At 45.0% G+C, this 6,000-nt stretch overlaps 1 protein-coding gene across 3 annotated transcripts in view; it reads left to right on the plus strand.

The window, feature by feature from the left end:
• Positions 1-5,771, plus strand: part of MTHFD1L (methylenetetrahydrofolate dehydrogenase (NADP+ dependent) 1 like) — a 225,912-nt gene extending 220,141 nt beyond the window's left edge. For 2 of the 3 annotated variants that reach the window (XR_016395253.1, XR_016395255.1), the window contains one exon: positions 2,275-5,771. The gene's annotated coding sequence lies outside the window, so the exon portion shown is untranslated. The remainder of the gene's footprint in view (positions 1-2,274) is intronic. The other variant, XR_016395254.1, reaches the window with a different exon arrangement.
• The last annotated feature ends 229 nt before the right edge of the window (positions 5,772-6,000 follow it).

Below are 6,000 nucleotides of genomic sequence, written 5' to 3' on the forward strand. Positions count from 1 at the left end.
GCAACAAGAGAAGCCACCACAATGAGAGGCCTATGCACCGCAACGAAGAGTAGCCCCCGCCCTCCGCAACTAGAGAAAGCCCACGCGCAGCAACAAAGACCCAACGCGGCCAAAAATTAATTAATTAATTAATTAATTAAAAGGCACACTATGAAGAGTCCAATCCCCACAAGTGGTACATGCCTGGGTGTCTGGCTGGGCTGCCTTGAACAGGCCTAATGAGAAAAGTTCAACTTGGTGATTACTTTCTGATTTGTGTCTTAAACCTTTATTGTCTGAGCTTCAGAGATACAATTGTATTTTTTAAAATATTATTTGCTTTCCAATAAGGAAGGTTCATGAATCATTGGGAGTTTGGTCTGTGTAGTGATTGTAGAAATATAAGTGGTTCAGCAGGTGACTCCCAATGCATCCTTGAGGACTGGCATGTTATAAGGAACACTGAAATATAGCTATCTTTTAAAATAATGCTCATTTTAACTTGATTTTTTGCATTTGCCAAAGTAAAGCAAGTTTGCGTGATCTCAAGTGAGTTTGGTCCAGGCCTGGGCTCTACATTTCTTTATCCTGTACTAGCTCATGTTCTTTGTTCTCAATTTATGATGAAGTGTGGAAAACTTAGGAAAATTATCGCATGCTCAGGTCTAGTGGAAGCAGTTGGCCATATTGAACGTTGGAAAGTTTGTTTCTCTGAGGGATTGTGGAGTTTCCAAATTCACTTTACTAAATATACCTATTTAATTTGCATCCAGTTAGAGAAAACAGCTGGGTAGAACCTGGAGCATGGGATATTAATTCATTAATTCAGAGGTTAGAGTGTGAGGTTATTCATCCAGATGAATGCATTTAAATTGCCTAAATCTACAAATTGGAGCCAATGCTCTGTAGTTTGAAAGCTTGCAAATGTTTCCTTTACAACATGTTTCCTGCAACACTCAGAACGATGGCGCTAATGCAGTCCCACTTGTTAGGAGCATGCTTTTTTAAGCAGAGGAGTGATGTGATCAGTTTTACATTTTAGAAAGATCGTTTTGATGCTGCCCAGAAGATGGACTAGAGAAGAGCAGATGGGGCAAGAAGGCCAGTTTAATGATAGTCCAGCCAAGAAATGACAAGGGGCTTCCCTGGTGGCGCAGTGGTTGAGAGTCCGCCTGCCGATGCAGGGGACGCGGGTTCGTGCCCCGGTCCGGGAAGATCCCACATTGCCGTGGAGCGGCTGGGCCCGTGAGCCATGGCCGCTGAGCCTGCGCATCTGGAGCCTGTGCTCCGCAACGGGAGAGGCCACAACAGTGAGAGGCCCGCACCGCAAAAAAAAAAAAAGAAAGAAATGACAAGGAGGTGGCCCAGGAGAGTGGGAGACAGTAACTAAGAAACTTCACTTAGTAGGAAACTAGTAGGGGGTTAAATAACGCCCTCCCCCCAAAAAAGACATGTCTACCCAGACCTCTGAATGTGACTTTATTTGGAGAAAGGGTCTTTGCAGATGGGTTAAGAATCTTGACATGAGGACTTCCCTGGTGGCGTAGTGGTTAAGAATCTGCCTGCCAATGCAGGGGACACAGGTTCGAGCCCTGGTACGGGAGGACCCCGCATGCCGCGAAGCAACTAAGCCCGTGCACCACAGCTACTGAGCCTGCCCTCTAGAGCCCGTGTGCCACAACTACTGAAGCCCGCGCGCCACAGCTACTGAAGCCCACATGCCTAGAACCCGTGCTCTGCAACAAGAGAAGCCACCACAGTGAGAAGCCCGTGCACCACAACAAAGAGTAGCCCCCGCTCACTGCAACTAGAGGAAGCCCACGCGCAGCAATGAAGACCCAACACAGCCCCCCAAAATTAATTAATTATTTTTAAAAAGTATCTTGACATCATCCTGGATTAAGCAGGTGTATCTATTCGGCATCCATTCATCACAGGGCCAGTGATATTAACTGTTATTTTCTTATTTTCTGCATTCTTGATGGTCTAGCATCTGGAGGCCTTACAGACCCAAGAGAGACTGCCCTCCCTCCTAGACGAAGCTAATTCCTAAAGATAATAACAACCTGCTCAGGGGCACACCTTTCATAGGCAGACCAACCAACCCTGAGTCTATAGCCCCAACCTCCTGTGTATTTGACTCTCACACACCAAGCCATATTTCCCCTGCTCTAAATCATCCCAGGGCCAGGTACCAGGCAGCTAGAGACCATCCCTATAGCACAAAGCCTACTGGATTATTCAAACCAGCCAATCTTAAAATGTTTCCCCTGCCCTGCTTTGCCTTTACCACAGAAACTCCGGTAGAGACTGAGACCTAGGATTTCCTCTCCTGCTTCCCCCCGCCCCTACTGTTGCCTCCTGACCAAACCTGGTGCTCCTCCTGCGGCCCTGAGTGGCATGGTGAGCCCTCTTCACCTGGGAAATGTAAGTAATAAATTTTTTTTTCAGTGGCATTGACCAATCTATGTCGTCACTCAGGCTCCATAAATAAAAATCCTACAAGTACAAATGAGAGATGTCCCTAAATCCAATGATGGGTGTCCTCATAAGATACAGAAGGGGAAAAGATATAAAGACACACACCAAGGACAAGGCCATGTGAAGAAGGAAGCAGAGACTGGAGTTACAGCACCACAACCAAGAAGTGCTGGGATCCACCAGAAGCAGCAAGAACCTTTAGAGGGAGCAGGGCCCCACCAACACCTCGATTTTAGACTTCTGGCCTCCAGAACAATGAGAGAATAAATTTCTTTTGTTTTAAGCCACCAAATGTATGGTCATTTGTTACAGCAGCCATAGGAAACTAATACAGCACTCTATCAAGAGGCATTTCCAGAAATTACATCTTGTTTTTCCTTGTCTTAAAAGACGGGTACTACTGCCAGTTTTAGAGACTAAAAAACCACCACCTTAAAGCAACTCTATCTTATCCTACAAAAAATTACCACAAAGAAAATTTCTTCCACTGAGCTGGAAGAAGAATGTAATAAAACTTTTTAGCGGGGGAAGGGAAGTAGCTTTAAAAAAACCTCTCTTCTTTGGGAGTAGAAAAGGGTGGGGATTCAGTTACTGGGAAAAATAGGAGGATGGTGGACAATGCGAGGGTCCAGCTGAGGTTTAAAAAAAATTTTTTTAGCAATAATAATACCTAAAATTTATCGAACTGCTACTACACGGTAAACATTATGTTAATCACTTTTTGGCATTATCTCATTCCCATCCTTCTTGTAACCTTATGAGTACTATTATTGTCCCTGTTTTATAGATGAGAAGCATGAAGTGATACCTGTGTACCCTGTTGAACAAATTTTCCAGCTGCACTGCACAGGCAGATGTAGGAACAAAAACAGGTAGAAGGTAGGACTGATTCACAGCTGTGTAGCTGTTGGTTGAAAGGGAGGAAAAGGACAAGGAAGTAAAAAACTTAAGGGTTTATTCATTTACTCAACAAATTGTGTAAATTTGTTCAAAATTGAAAAATTAATTCAAAGGACAACTCAGGAGATCTAGAGTGGTGCTGTCCCTAGATCTTTCTGCTATAATGGAAATGTTCTAGAATTTGCACTGTTCACACTCTTTATAATAGCCAAGACATGGAAACAACCCAAATGTCCATTGATAGATGAATGGATAAAGAAGATGTGGTGCATATATACAATGGAATATTACACAGCCATAAAAAAGAATGAAATAATGCCATTTGCAGCAACATGGATGGACCTAAAGATGATCATACTAAGTGAAATTAGTCAGACAAAGACACGATATCACTCATATGTGGAATCTAAAATGACACAAATGAACTTATCTATGAAACAGAAACAGACTCACAGATATACAGAACAGACTTGTGGTTGCCAAGGAGGAGGGGAGAGGAGGGGAGGAGAGGGATGGATTGGGAGTTTGGGATGAGCAGATGCAAACTATTATATATAGAATGGATAAGCAAGGTCCTACTGTACAGCACAGGGAACTTATATTCAATATCCTGTGATAAACCATATGGAAAAGAAGATGAAAAAGAAGATAGATAGACGATAGATAGACAGATATAGATATAGATCTGAATCACTTTGCTGTGCTGTAGAAACTAACACAACAACGTAAATCAAGTATGTTTCAATAAAAATTTTTTTAAAGATAAGAAAAAGAAAGAATCTGGACTGTTCAATCCAGTAGCCACTAACCACCTCTGTTATTGTGCACTTGACATGTGGTTAGAACAATAAGAAACTGAATTTTAAACCTTATTTAACTTTAAATAAGCATATGTGGCTCATGGTTACTGCATTGGACATGGGACATGCCGGAAAAGAAACAGCTAGAAGGGAGTTGGGAAGATGGGTGCAGGGAGGGACTAGAGGGTTTTGTCAGCAGGTTTGATGGGCAAATGTGAGTGAGGGAGCTGAAAGGACCCAGGAGTGTGGTGTCAGAGAGTGGGATATTGGCCTGTGAGATTTCAGAGGGGTGTAGGAGTTTCATGTGGTTGCCAAGGTCCAAACTGCATACGGGAAGCAGATTACAGAGCTAAAAAGAAACAAAGGTGACGATCACCTTGATGTAGAGGATGTCAAATAAGTGACATGGGTTTGGGTGTGGAACCAGCTGTCCACATGCAGTGGAAATCATCCAGGATGGCGGTCGAAATGGACATGGAGAGAAAGTCTGAAACGGATTGTCAAAGCCCAGTGCATAGGGCACAGTGATCCCTGTGGACGGAAGGAGAGAGACAGAGCTGGTGGCAGGGATGTGAGGGAAAACATGGACATTGGCAGAAGGTTGGAAAAGTCAGCAAGTGAATAGTGGAATGTGGGAGGATGTTTTGGGTAGAATTGTGTCCCTCCCCAGCATTCACATGTTGAAGCACTAACCTCCCTACCCCAGTACCTCAGAATGTGACCTTATTTGAAGATGGGGCCTTCACAGAGGTAATCAAATTAAAACGTGGTCCTGGGGTGGGCTTTAATCCAATATGACTAGTGTCCCTATAAAAAGGGGAAATTTGGAGACAGATGTACTTAGAGGAAAGCCACCATGAAGAGACGCAGGAAGAAGACGCCCATCTACAAGCCAGGAGAGGGGCCTGGAACAGATCTTTCCCTCCCAGCCCTCAGAAGGAATCAGCCATGCCAACACCTTAATCTCCGACTTCTAGCCTCCAGAACTGTGAGACCATACACTTCTGCTGTTTAAGCTGCCTAGTTTGTGATAATTTGTTAAGGTAGCCTCAGCAAACGAATACAGAGAACCACAGAGAAGTCTTCTGTCTATGCTGGAATTCTCCCAGAAACATGTGGCTACTCACACGGTTAAAAGAATTAGCTTGAGGCGAGTAATTGATCTGGTTCTCACACTTCGACCTTTTCCTCTTCTCCCTTGGCAAATAAAGGCTTGTTTGCATCCAGCAAGCCGCCCAATAATTAAGGAGATGGGGAGGGAACACATCAAAGTGGCAAACCACACACTGTCTTTCTTACTTGAGTGACGTGCTGCATACTCATTTCCTCCCAAGGGCCAGAGGAGAAAATGGCCCGCAGCTGTCTTTGGGGAGCATTGAGTACATAAATTTGGGAGGATTTATCCAGTTGGTCAAAAGAGCATCTTGAATACTGGTGTCTAGGCAAATGCCTCTCGTGGTTTTTTTTTGTTTCTTTGCGTTACGCGGGCCTCTCACTGTTGTGGCCTCTCCTGTTGCGGAGCAGAGGCTCCGGACGCGCAGGCTCAGTGGCCATGGCTGACGGGCATAGCCGCTCCACGGCATGTGGGATCTTCCCGGACCGGGGCACGAACCCGCGTCCCCTGCATCGGCAGGCGGACTCTCAACCACTGCGCCACCAGGGAACCCCCCTCTGGCGTTTTTATTCCTGTAACCTCTGCTGCTTCACCGGGTTTCAAGTATGTGGCTTTTCTCCCACCCTCTTCCCCCTCCACTTTCTCCCAGCACCCCACCCCCACCCCAAGTCAGCTCTGCGTTGTGTGGGTCTTGGACAAAGCAAATGTAGAAGGCCCGGACCTGGG

Source organism: Delphinapterus leucas, chromosome 12 (assembly GCF_059928025.1).
Source record: "Delphinapterus leucas isolate spDelLeu-1000000601 "Yukka" chromosome 12, BTC_Dleu_Yukka2, whole genome shotgun sequence".
Classification (NCBI taxonomy): Eukaryota; Metazoa; Chordata; class Mammalia; order Artiodactyla; family Monodontidae; genus Delphinapterus; species Delphinapterus leucas.